We start from the raw sequence: 14756 nt of genomic DNA on the forward strand, positions 1-14756 counted from the left end.
AAATTAAGGCCAGTTTTGTTATATGTATATTTCTGCTCTTAAGGTATTGTGTTTGAGCAGCTCATTTAAAAATGTAATGTGTAGTTAAGAAATATAGGTTAATAGAGAATCATCTATAATAGTTAAACTTGTAGTCATGTTAGGTGTTCTAAATGTACAGAGATGTATTTCAAGTGGATAGGCATTCTTCAAACCTTTCAAAGACTTCAGAACATGGCATTTAAAATGCTTTAAGAACTTGGGACTTTTCATGACAGTGAGACATCTGTCCTGGCAACACCAAGTTATTCCAAGAGGAAGATGGGCAACAAAGATGCTCATTATTGAGTTTGTTAGGCATTTGTGTAAGAAACTGCTCTTGCCTTGACTGCTTGTTGCTGTGATGTATGAATTGGTCATGCAGGACCCACAGAGAAATGACTGCTGAACTTGCCTACAGGTGAGACGGTCCTTCAGGGTTCCTGCTTCATTAAAGAGTCTGTGAGATATTCTGGAAGATACAGAAAAAAGTGACTGACTAACTACTAATATCGCAGAACTGTCTTTGAAATTTCCTGCTTTGGGGAAAAATCTATTAGATACTGTGGGCCTGTAGGCTGAAGATAGATGCCCCAATGGTACAGAAGAACTTTGGGTCCAAGCAATGAGATATCTCTGTCAATTCTAGAATTTTGAAAGTTGCGTACAATGCACTTTTTGTTTACTTAGGTAATATTATATCCTTCTGCAGTCTTTGATGGAATTGAAGAATATATAGTTATAGTTTTCCTTAGTTATGATAAAAGATAAAGTAGATATAAATTTTGTAACTATAGTTCTTTCTTGATACCTGTTTTGTTATATGTAATTTTACTATGTTAAAGTTAAAACCTTCCTTCATATTTAAACAGAAAAAGGAGCTGATGTGAAATTCCCCTCTGTATGTTGTGAATACCATTGGTAATAAAGAAACTGTCTTAGACCTGTGATAGGATAAAGTAGAGCTAGTCAGAGAAAACTAAACTGAATTCTGGAAGAAAGGAGTCAGAGTCAAAGGGAAGCCATGGAGCTGCCACGGGAGACAGACATGCTGAAACCTTGCCAGTAGGCCATGAGCCTCTTGATAAAATATAGAATAATGGAGATGAGTTAATTCTAGATGTACGAGCTAGTTAGCAATATACTTAAGTAATTGCCCAAGCAGTGATTTAATTAATACAGTTTCTGTGTGGTTATTTCTGGAGTCTGGGAAGCTGGGAAACGAACAAGTGGCCTCCCTACTACAACTATCCTGCATGTCAACTGAATTTTATAGCCATTTAAAATTTCTACTATTATCATGACCTTAGCTAATTCCAAACACATAAAAAAATCTGTATTGAATCTAGTTGCCTCTACATCAGCCTTTAAGCCATTAAACTATTTGAAATTCAATGTGTCTTGAAAATGCAACCATTACTTCTGCAGTAGGTTTATTCTGGATACTGGACAAGATAAACATGAATAAAGATGCTTTTCTTAAATTAAAAAAAGTCCCATTTTTTCCTCAAGTTCTGCTCAGGATGATACATAAATTGGAAAGCTAAGGTGTATGATTGACACTCCTATCAGAAGCAAGTCCTGCCAAAGTCAGTTCTAGATAAGTGCTTTGGAAGGGGAGGGCTCAAAATGTCCTGTGAGATGAATGCAGTGCCTCCTGATTCCAGGCAGACATTAAAAATTGCATAGGTACACTAACAAACAAAAGAATTATATATGAATTTTGTCCAATACCAATTAAAAATAACCCTTAGTAGGGTCCTTGCACACACACACACAAAAAAAAGTTTCCAACTGAGTCTAATGTATGATGGAGAACGAAAATCTCAAGCCTCTTGCCATCTCCATATTTCATTAGGAGGAACTGAAGGGTATCCTGAAGTGTGACAATCTGCTCAAAGTCCCACATTAGAAATATTTTCCAATGTGGTCCCGGAAGAGTTGTTTGAGGCAAAAATCCATTCTATCAGTCTTCTGGTAGATTTCTCTCGCTCTCGCCTTCTACCAAAGGGTAGACCCTTCACTATGCATGAGCAGAGCGTATCTAGATGTTAAAATCAAAACTACATTTTATGAAAAACAGAAGCTTCCCTACCATACTTTAATTTCTCACCTCAAACATCAAATTAATATTTATCCCAAGATAAGTTAAATTTTTTTTCCCTTTCAGTCCTTCTCAGCAATTTCCTCACCCCTGTCATAATCAGCAATCATGAAGAAAGGTGAAGAGTCTTCATTTCTTTTCCAGATATCCACTCCTACTAGATTGCCAGTCTTTCTTTTCTCAAGATGCTCGGTACTTTAAAAGAAAAAATAAAAACATTTGTGAGGATCTTTTATGGAAGTTACCATGGTAAAAATTTGCACCAAGAACAGAAAAATACAAACAAGAGCAGACAGACCTCAACCCTAAATCACCAGCGCACTGACAAACTCTCAGAGCTTCAATTAGCAGCTGGAAAAATTGTAACTATTTTCTCCCACTTTCATTTAGTCTATTGTCCCCAACTACAAAGCCCTTCTAGATTTTCTACTTCACAAAAGAAAAGACCATTTTAATAAATTGAAATCTTCTGATTTTTATGGAGATTTTATTGGACGTTATGGATAAAACAGATAAATATTATTAACATAAATATAAGACAAATCATAAAGTTTCGCAAGTGTGGAGTCATTTTTACAACCACCTGCAAATGTCATGGTGCTGGAAAAGTTTTCTTATCTTGTTTCTTTTTATTTTTTTCTGTTTAGTCAGTAGAGATAATGTGAACACATTCAAATCCAGTTTCCTCATTTGCTTGTCCAAAAGGCACCCAAAAGAAAAGGCTACCAGGCCTACCAGGCCTGGGTGCTGAACTGAAGCGTTATTTTAGAATCTGGGTAGTGAGAAGACTTGTTGTTTAACACTGTTTAATATTTGCACTAGTTACCTAAGTGGGAATGTCATCTGTGCCCATTAGTGAGATGGGAATATTAGGGGGTGGAGCTGTGTTTTCACAAAATCCATGTGCAACCCTAATGCCCAACTCTAGACATGACTAATTTTGGAGATAGACCCTATGATGTGATTCCCTTTTATATGCTGTGAATACCATTGGTCAATAAAGAAGCTGTTTGGGGCCTGTGATAGGGTAAAACAGAGCTAGGCACAGAAAACTAAACTGAATTCTGGGAGAAAGAAGGCAGAGTCAAGGAGAAACCATGTAGCCCTGCCGGAGACAGACATCAGAACTTTACCCAGTAAGCCATAGCCTCATGCCAATACACAGATTAATGGAGATTGGTTAATTTAAGATATATTTTAGCCAGAAATTGCTTAAACTATTGACCAAACAGTATTGCAAATAATATGGTTTCTGTGTGATTATTTTGGGAGAAATATAAAACATTCAGTCAAGCTGGGCGGTGTGGCGCACACCTTTAATGCCAGCACTCGGGAGGCAGAGGCAGGCGGATCTCTGTGAGTTTGAGGCCAGCCTGGTCTACAAAAACTAGTTCCAGGACAGGAACCAAAAGCTACGGAGAAACCCTGTCTTGAAAAATCCAAAACAAAAAGAAAAGAAAAAAAAAACATTCAGTCAATAAATAGTTCAATTAACTGAACAGAAAGCTGAAGTGTTCAACATTTTCAGCTATCAGAGAAATGTAAATTAAAATGCTTTGAAATTTTATCTCTCCCCAGGCAGAACAGCTATCATCAAGAAAACAGATGAGATCTTCTCCTACAATCCCAATGTCCCAGTTTCATCTTCAATCCTATAGCAGACAAGTTGCTGTGGTCTCCAATTCCTCTCTTCACCTATTTCCAACAGACAACCCATATCATCTCCTACACTGTTTCTCCGTTGCCCGATTCCTTGTGATAGCTACTAACTTCTGTAGTCACTACCTGGAAACTCATGGCCTTGCGGGTCAGGGAATTAGGTAGAGTATCTACATTCTCCTTTCTCTCCTCTAGCTCCAGTTACCCAGTCTTTTCCCAACTTTGTAGCAGGCCACCTGATATGATCCCTATTTCCTCTTTTCCCCCATTCCCAGGGGTCTGCAAAGATCCTAAAAGCATATTCTGTCTTCTGTCCTCCTGTGGACCCTCTCAACTTTCCTCTTCCAAACCATCCATATTCCTAAGTATCAGCTCCCAATAGCTAGAAACATGATCTACCTGCAGCCTCCTGGGGTTACGCCTGGCAGGATCTCAGAAGCATTCCCATCAAGGCAACACATTCTTCTAAGAACCACAGCGGGCAACTGCTGTGGAATAATCCTCTTGGACACTGTAAAGATTTGTTACTTGAATTGGCTTAATAAAACAGTGACTGGCCAGTAGCCAGGTAGGAAGTATAGGCATGGCGACCAAACTAAGGATGACAAAAAAGAGAAGGGCAGAGTGAAGTGATGCCTGCCAGACCCAGAGAGAACAAAATGGGCATGCTATACTGAGAAAAGTTACTTACACGTGGCAGAATTAAATAGGGAATATTAATTAACTTAAAATGTAAGATCTAGTTAATGAAAAGCCTGAGTTATGGGCCAAGCATTTTTAAGTAATATTAGCCCCGGAGTCAGTTACTTTGGGAGCTGCCAGTTACTGGGAATGAGCAGCTCCAAGACAGGAAACTTCCACTTAAGGGCAACAGAAACCAAGGATTGGAATACCCAGCAGACAAAGACAAGACCAGATATCATCACCTAGAATTAAAATCAGTCCAACCCTACCCAGATGCACAGATTCTAGAATAAGAACACAATAGTCAAGATAATATGTCTGCACTAGCACCCAGCAAAACTACTACAATAGACCCTGAGAAATGCATATAGCTGCAACACAAGACAAGGACTTTAAAATAGTTATCGTGATTATGCTCAAAGACCTTAAACAGGATATGAATTACTCCATTAATGAAAACGCAAACAGTAGAATGAAATGAAGAAAACAATTCAAGACATGAAATTGGAAGCATAATAAATAAATAAAACACAAAGTGAGGCAAAACTGAAATGATAACATAGGAACTCAAAAAACAAACTCAGAAGCAAGCTTCACAAACAGAATACAACAGATGGAAGAGAGAATCTCAGGCATTAGAGACAAAATAGAAGAAAATGCTATTCTAAAAAAAGAAAAATTAGAGAGATCTAGTGTTAGTAACTAGCATACCTGAGAGCTCTAGAACCAAAAGAAGCAATTACATACAAAAAAGAGTAGATTGAAAGAAATAATTAAATTCAGAGCTAAAATCATTAAAGTATAAAGAAACAAATTTAAAAAAACAATAAAAATATCAATGAAACAAAGATTTGGTTCTTTGAGAAAATCAGTAATACTGACAAACCCTTAGCTAAATAACAAGAGGGCTGAAAGAAAGATGGTTTTAATTTTACAGAAGTAATGGGGGACATAAAAGAGACACAAAGAAAATCCAGAGAATCATAAAGACATAATTTAAAAGCCTGTATTCCCCAAATTGGAAAATATAAAAGAAATAGATAATTTTCTCTATATATACCACTTACTAAAATCAAATCAAGATCAAATAAGCAATTTAAACAGACCTATAATCTCTAGTGAAATATAAGCAGTAATTAAAAGTCTACCAACCAAAAAAGGCCAGGGCCAGATGGTTTAAGTAAAAAATTCTACCACACTTTCAAAGAAGAGTTAATGCCAATACTCTTGAAATTATTCTTTAAAAATAGAAACAGGGAACATTGCCCAATTATTTTTAAGAGGCCACAGTTTCCCTGATGCCTAAAGCATATAAAGACCATCCACCCAAAAGAAAGTGTATTAGATCAATATCCCTTATGAACATAGATATAAAAATTCTCAACAAATTACTTTCAAGTAGAATCTAAGAACACAACAAAAAAGATCATCCACTATGATCAATGAACCTTCATTCCAAGGATGCAAAGATGGTTTAACTTACATAAATCAATAAGTGTAATCTAACATATAAACAGACTGAAAGCCAACAATCATATGATTGTCTCATTAGATGGAGAAAAAGTCTTTGACAAAACCCAACAATCCTTCATGAAAAATCTTGGAAGTATTAAGGATATAAAGGGGATATTTCAAAAAAAAAAATAGAGGCAATTCACAGCAAGCCCACAGCCAACATTAACTGAACAGAGAGAAACTCAAAGGGTTTCACCAAAATTTCAAACAAGTCAAGGTAGTCCACTTTCTCCATATCTATTCAATACAGTACTTGAAGTCTTAGAGAGATAAGACAACAGAAGGAGATCAAGAAGATGCAAATAGAAAGGGAAGACATCAAAGTATCTCAAATTGCAGATGATATGATTGTGTTTGCATGGAAGACCCTAAAAATTCTACTGAAAATCACCTACAGAAGATTAACATTTTCAAGAAAGTAGATGGATACAAAATTAACAAATGAAAGTCAGTACCATTCCTATATACAAAAGACAAATGGACTGAAAAAAGATCAGAGAAACAATACCTTAACAATAGTCTCCAAAAAAAAAAATGTACTTTAGGGTATCTCTAACAAAGCAAATGAAAGACTTGTATGATTAAAAATTTCAAAACATTGCAGAAATTGAAAGAGGTGTCAGAAGATGGAAGGATCTCCCATGCTCATGCATGAGTAGAATTGATCTAGTGAAAATGACCCTCCTACCAAAAGCAAGCTACAGATTCAATGCAATTCACATCAAAATTCCAACATAATTCCTCACAGAACTTGGGGTTGGTGACAATCTTTTCCCATTCTGTAGGTTGTCGTTTTGCTTGTTGACCATGTCCTTTGCTTTACAGATGCTTTTTAGTATCAAGAGGTTCCACTTAGTAATTGTTTCTCTTAGTGTCTGTGCTACTGGGGTAATATTTAGGAAGTGGTCTCCTGTGCCAATGCATTCAAGTGTACTTCCCACTTTCTCTTCTATGAGGTTCAATGTGGCTGGCTTTATGTTGATGTCTTTAATCTATTTGGACTTGTGCATAGTTTTGTACATAGTGATAGATATGGATCTATTTTAATTCTTCTACATGTTGATATCCAGTTATGCCCACACTATTTGTTAAATATTCTTTCTTTTTTCCTTTTGATACTTTTTGCTTCCTTGTCAAAAATCAGGTGTTCAAAGGTGTGTGGGTTAATATCTGGGTCTTCGATTCAGTTCCATTGGTCCTCCTGTCTGTTTTCAGTACTTTGGCTCTGTAGTAGAGTTTGAAGTTAAGGATTGTGATGCCTCCAGAAGTTCTTTTATTACACAGGATTGTTTTTGGCTATCCTGGTTTTTTTGCTTTTCCATATGAAGTTGACTACCATTCTTTTGAGGTCTGTGAAGAATTTTGTTAGGGTTTTGATGGGCATTAAATTGAATCTATAGATTGCTTTTGATAAGATTGCCATTTTTACTATGTTAATTCTAACTACTCAAGAGCATGGGAGATCTTTCCACTTTCTAGTGTCTTCTTCAATTTCTTTCTTCAAATATTTAAAGTTCTTGTCATACAAGTCTTCCACTTGCTTGGTTAGAGTTACTCTGAGATATGTTATGCTATTTGTGGCTATCGTGAAGGGTGATGTTTCTCTGATTTCTTTCATAGCCCATTTATCATCTGTCTTCACAGAATGTAAAAGTACAATTTTCAGCATTTATGGAAACACACACACAGTCACAAAGCCCAGGATAATTAAAACACTCCTGAATAATAAAAGAACTGCTAGAGATATCACTGCCCCCAAACTAAAATTGTACTACAGAGCTATAGTACTAATAAATACTATGATAGTGGTGCAAAAACAGATGAACTGATCAATGGAATAGCACTGGAACCTAGACATAAATCCACACTTTTATGGACACATGATTTTGGATAAAAAAGGCAGAACTACATACTGGTGGAAAAATAAAAAAAGATCTTCAACAAATGGTGTTGTCCAAACTGGATGACTGCATGTAGAAGAACACAAATTGACCATACTTAATCACTCTGCACAAAACTTGACTCCAAATGGATCAAAGTCATCAGCATAAATTCAGAGGCAATGAATCTGATAGAACAGAAAGTATAGGGATCAACCTTGAATTCATTTGCACAAATAACGAGTTTCTTAAAAGAACACCATTAGCACAGGCACTACAGAACAAAAATTAGTAAAAGAAACCTCATGAAACTGAACATTTTCTGTGTGGCAAAGGACACCATCATTCAAACAAAGTGGCAGAGTACTGAATGGAAAAGATAAAGAAAGGAGGCCACTTGTTCATTTCACAGCTTCACAGACTCCTGAACTAACAACATAGAAACTGTATTAATTAAATCACTGCTTGGCCAATTACTTAAGCATATTGCTAGCAAGATCTTACATCTAGAATTAACCTATCTTCCTAATTTTATATTTTACCATGAGGCTCATAGCCTACAGCATGTCTGTCTCAGGTAGTGGCTCCATGGCTTCTTTCCTGACTCCTCCTTCCTTCTCCCAGCATTCAGTTTAGTTTTCCCCACCTAGCTCTGTTCTACCTTATTAGGCCAAGCCAGTTTATTTATTAAACAAAGTATTCACAGCATACATAGGGTAATCCCACATCTAAAAGGATTTTGCCAACTACACATCTGATAAAAGAAAAATATCCAAAATGTATAAAATAATAAAAAAACTGGACATCAAAAAAAACCATAACTGTTGACTGAATTTTCTGTCCTTTGTGGTACCTGCAGTCATTAACTTCCATTAGCTCAGACTCATTATTAACTCTTATAACTTATATTAGTACATTATTCTTGACTATGTTAGCCATGTGGCTTGGTACATTTTTTGGTGAGGCAGTCACATATTGCTTGTTCTGTGGCTGGATCAGGACTGCAGACTTACCTTTTCTCCTTGACCCACCTCTACTTCCTGTCTGGTTGTCCTGTCTATATTTCCTGCCTGGCTACTGACCAATCAGCATTTATTTAAAATATAATTGACAGAATATAGACCATTGTCCCACACCACATAACCCAATTAAAAACTGGATTACAGGTCTAAGCAAAATCCTCAAAAGTTGAAACTCAAATGGCTGGAAACACTTAAATATTCAATATCAGGGAAATGCAATCAAAACTACTTTGAAATTTTCTTATATCAGTCAGAATGACCAAGATCAATAAAATAAATAACAGCTCATGGTGGTTAATATGTGGAGTAGAAGAAACACTCATCTCTTGCTGGTAGGACTGAAAACTTTACAACCATTATGAAAATTAGTGTGACAGTTCCACAGGAAGATGGAAATCAATTTATATCAAGATCAAGCTATGCCATTCTTGGATATGTACCCAAAGGAAGTGTCATACTACTAAAGAAACATTTCTTCCATCATGTTCCTTGCTTCTCTATTACCCAGAAATCAAAAACAACCTAAACTCCATTAGCAGATAAATGGCTTCCAAAATTCATGCAATCTCTTAACTGTAATCCCCTGTAAAATCAACATCAAAGACCAGATCACATACTTCCCACATATAATGGCACAAGATGTACTTTACTGTTTCAAAATGGAGAACAGGAAGAATGGTGAGGAAATACTGAACCAAAGCAAGCCCAAAAATAATCTAAGCAAACTCCAAACTCTGCATCTCCATGTCTAATATCAATGTGCTCTTCCGATCTCCAACTCCTTTCAGTTTTGTTGACTATAACGTAATTTTTTCTCTTGGGCTGGTTCCATTCCCAGTTAGCAGTTTTCCTCATGGCAGGAAATCTCATGATTCTGATATCTACGAAATTTTGAGGTCTCCAAGGCAATCTAGGTTTCACCTCCATAGCTTCACACAATGGCCCCCTAGGCATCCATTTAGGGACACTTCTGACATATGCCTGGCCTCAGTGGCATTCCTTAGTCTTGGAGGGAGATTTCATAATCCCTTTCTTCTGTCCTTAGTTCTAAAGTCACAGCCATGTGACTGAAACTGTCATGTTCTGCTGTTTGCTGGTGCTGGAACGTGCATCTCTTGTTAAATTATATCTTCCCCAACTTCCTGTTAGTTTCCTTCACTATGTAAGCTTGTCTATCCTGAAATTGAATATATTGACCAGGCTGGCCTCAAACTCAGAGATTTGCCTGTCTCTGCCTTCTGAGTACTGGGATTAAAGATGTCTACCACCACACCTGAACCTAAGATGTTCTTTAATTCATTTTCACAAGTTGGAAGTTTATCTGTGAGGGGTCTTGCCATGAGGTTAGCATTCCCATTATTCCATATTTCCTTTATTCCATTTTCTGCTTGTCAGGGGATTTAGCTCCTTTCTACTTCCTTGTGTCTTTTTTCCACTCAAAATGTACATTTTGTATTTTTCCTTGTTCTGTTTATTTCTTAAATTATAGATCTATATAAGAATGACTACTAATAACTCTATGACAGAGTCAATACTAGGCTGTTTTGACATTTTTTTCTGCCACAGAAATGAATCCAAAATATCACAAGAACAATTTCTAAGCAACATAGTAAACTCTCTCCTCTGAAATATCTTGTCCAGGGCTTCACAGTTCAAATCATCCTCAACACCACTGTTTTCAATGCTCCTACTAGGATGGCCCAAACCATTACACCACATAAACACAGAGGTTATATGTAAAGTGAGGGACTTTGAAAGAGGCATGACTCCCCCTGGAAAGAGGAAATAGAATAAATAGTTATGGATGGTCAGGGAGCAGTAAGGACTGCAATGGGAAGATCAAGATGAGGAGGGGGAATAGAAAATGAGGGAGGGAGTACAGTGATGGGCAGCTAAAACAAAGGGCAATTGCAGGGGTTTATGGATACTTAATACAGTAACAACTACTCTCAGCCTGTGGGTTTCAACCCACTGATGAGTCAAATGACCCTTTCACAGGATTTGCATAACAGATATCCTGTATATCAGATATTTGCATTATGATTCAAATAGAAGCAAAGTTAGAGATATGAAGTAGCAACAAAGTAATTTTATGGTTGGGGTCACTACAACATGAGGTACTGTATTAAAAGGCCACAGCATTGGGAAGGTTGAAAACCAGAACCATAGATGCTTTCTAAAATATATACAAATATGAAGGGAATCTAAATTAAATCACCAAATAAGAGGTGAGACAGAGTCCAACTGGATATCTCTCATCATCAAACAAAGCTTCCATTACCAAAAACTGGAAACATCTAATCTAGTTGTTTCCTAAACGGGTCAATGAGAACCCTCAAACAACTGAGACTACTGGCAAAGCTACTAGTTGCTCTCCACAAACTGACAGCAAGACCCTACTTCTGAAGAGAACACCTAAACCACTCATTGAACATGGAGAAGTCAAGCTGGTTCATATCTAGATCCATCACCCCTACATACTAGTGTTTCATGGTACTAGAATATACTCTACATTGCCACCAAAGGAGAAAGACAAAACCAGCCCAGATACAAACTCTTCAACCAAAAGGGTGTCCTGGATGAAATACTGGTACAAATCTTGCAGGAGTAACCAAACAATATATAATCTGATTGAAGGCTCACTCAGTGAGATGGTGTTGCAGGAAGAGCTGCTTGTTCATCCCAGCCACCCAGAACAAAAATAAGCATGTAGAAACTGTATTAATTAAATCACTGCTTGGCCCATTAGCTCTAGCTTCTTATTGGCTCACCCTTACATCTTAATTTAATCCATCTCCATTAATCTGTGCATTACCACGAGGTCATGGCTTACCAGCGAAGTTTCAGCACATCTATCTCCAGTGGCAGATCCATGGTGTCCCCTAACTCTGCCTTCTTCTTCCCAGCATTCAGTTCCATCTTCCCTGCCTACCTAACTTCTGCCCTATCAATAGGCCAAGGCAGTTTCTTTATTCATTAACCAATAAAAGCAACACAGAGACAGAAGGACCTCTGACCCTAAGATAATACTCATTTCTGGCAATGATCCTTGTTGGGTGGCCAAGAACCTAAGACTACATAGGCCATAGACCTAGGAGAAAACCAAATACTATTGCTCTGCTAAACCATAAAGAAAAAATTACTCCTAATAACATTCTCCTATACTCATAGATCAGTGCCTTGCTTGGGCATCATTCAAAAAGCTTCTTCCTGCAGTAGATGAGAACAAAAAAATAGAGATCCGTAGCTAGATAAGTTACAGAGAGTGAGATACCTTGGAGCATGTAGCCCTAAATGTAAAGTTTTCATCAAATCCCTCTCTTCAGGGGCTCAGAGAAGCCTGGAAAAGAGGAGGCGGAAATATTCTAATAGCCATAGAGGACAGAGAATATCAAATAAGCAAGGCCTTCTAAACACAGCAAAACAACACATATGTGAACCTACAGAAATTGTGTCAATGTGCTCAGGGCTGCACAGATCTACACCAAATGGGGTCCCAGCACTGAATGGAAAAGTGGACACAAGCCCTCATCCCTAACCTAGAATCTATCTCCAATTGGTAACCACTTGCAAATAAAAAATTAGTTTTCTCCAATGGAGTCTTACTGGCTGTACAGACCATTCTTAAGGACAGACACCATGCCCAGCTGTAGATGACAAACACAAAACAAACTCAAAGGCATCTGGAGGTTCTTTTCTCATGTTTTGTCAGGGAATTTTTTTTTACCCTTTCAGATCATTTTCATATGTGTTATGACTTTCTGTTTTGTTTTTTATGGGGAACCTATATGTGTGAACATGTGTATCTCTTCATCTATATGTTTTTCTTGTACTTTTTCTGTGGCTCATTTTCTCCTGTTTATTTTGTCTTATTTCAGTTTGTTTTGTTTTGCTTTTTATTTTCTTATTATTCTTCAGATGCCTATTTGTTTTCTAATGAGAGACAGAAGAGGTTTGGATCTTTATGGGAGGAGAGGTGGAGAGAAACTCAGAGGATAGGGAAAAAGGGAAATCATAATCAGATGTATTTTTAAAATCCATTTTTAATAAAAGAAAAATGACAACAAATACTAGGGGGGAATTTGTGTGGCCTGTATGCACATGAGTTTGCAAACTTGTAAAAATCTAAAAACAAAACTACCATATGAACCAATTATTCCATTACTGGGTATCTTAGTCACTGTTCTATTTCTGTTGGTATCTCCATGACCAAAGCAATTCTTTTTTAAAAAATTATTTGAGAGCTTGCTTACAGTTCCAGAGGATTAGCCCATGAGCATCGTGATAGGAAGCATGACAACAGGCAGGCAGACATAGTGGGGACAGGATGAAGAGTTTATATTCTGGCATGCAGGCAGGTATCTAGGCAAAAAGAAACAAAGAGACTTACCTTGTTTGGACTTTTGAAACCTCAAATTCCACCCCCAGTTACACACCTTCTCCAAGAGGCTATACCCCCTCCAACAAGTTCCCACATCCAAATCCTTCCCAAATAGACCAAGCATTCAAACAAAAAAGGCTATGGAAGGGCTGGAGAGATGGCTCAGCAGTTAAGAGCACTGGCTGTTCTTCCAGAGGTCCTGAGTTCAATTCTCAGCAACCACACAGTGGCTCACAACCATCTTGGTGCCCTCTTCTGGCCTTCAGGTGTACAGGCAGGCAGAAAGCTGTATACTAAATAAAAAATAAATTAAAAAAAAAAGGCTATGGAATCCATTCTCATCCAAACTATCACATTCTGTTCCCTGGCCCCTACAGGCTCAATTCCATATCATAATGCAAAAGTCCCCACACTCTTTCACAACCTCAATACGATTTAAAGGTCCAAAGTATCTTCAGAGATGCAAGGCAATCTCTTAACTGTAAACACCATGAAATGAAAAGTGAAAAAGCAGATCACATATTTACAGCATACAATGGCACAGAATATACATTGCCATTCAAAAAGGAAGGAAGAGGAACATAATGAGGCAATATTGAACAAAAACAGAATGGAACACAACAGGGAAAACTCCCGCTTCTACAGCTTTCTATCCAATGTCCAAGGTCTTAGTGAGTTTTCATATCTCCTACTTCTTCCAGCTTAGTTGACACACATCTCTACCCTGGACTTGTTCCACATACTGGCTACAGCTCTCCTTGATAGGTATTCCCATAGCTCTGTCATCTCCAACATACTGGGCTCTCCAAAGCAATCCAGGCTTCACTCTCGCAGCTTCAAACAACGTCCTCTCTGATCTTGCCAAGAAACTGGCCTTGACCAATTTCCTTGATCTCAGACAGAGATTCCACAACCCTCCCCCCCTTTTTAATTCTTCTTAACTCTAAATCCAGCATCACAAAACTGCCAAGCTCTTCTGACTGTCAGTACTGGAACCTGGCCCCTTCTTGCATTGCATTGGCATCAGGGTCCTGTGGTTGATGGTTCCTTGAGCTTTCCTTGAATTCTTTTCACAAGTTAGCTGGTGGGGTCTCGCCCAGAGGGTACTAAGTCATTTATTCTATAAAGCATCAGGTCTTTCTTTAAACTTCTTATCTCCTTTAGCACAAGACTTGGCTCCAACATTACATCTCCTGGTGTTCTTTTTCCCAACAAACTGCACATTTTGTATTTCTTTTTGTCCCACTTGCTCCTTTTCATTGCAGACCTGTGCAAGAGTGCTCACTAATAACCATATGATACGATCAGTACTAGGCAATCTTGAAATTTTCTCTGCCGATGACATCAATCTAAAATCTCTCCAATTTATCCTCAGACAGAGAGTCTTAGGAAAGAGCAAAACAGACACATTCTTTTCCAAAATATCAGAATAATGCTTTCAGGGCACTTACTAATATTCTTCCCCTCTGAAACTTCTTGAGCTAGAGCTCCAA

The sequence above is a fragment of the Microtus ochrogaster genome, linkage group LG4 (genome assembly GCF_000317375.1).
Source record: "Microtus ochrogaster isolate Prairie Vole_2 linkage group LG4, MicOch1.0, whole genome shotgun sequence".
NCBI classification, from domain to species: Eukaryota; Metazoa; Chordata; class Mammalia; order Rodentia; family Cricetidae; genus Microtus; species Microtus ochrogaster.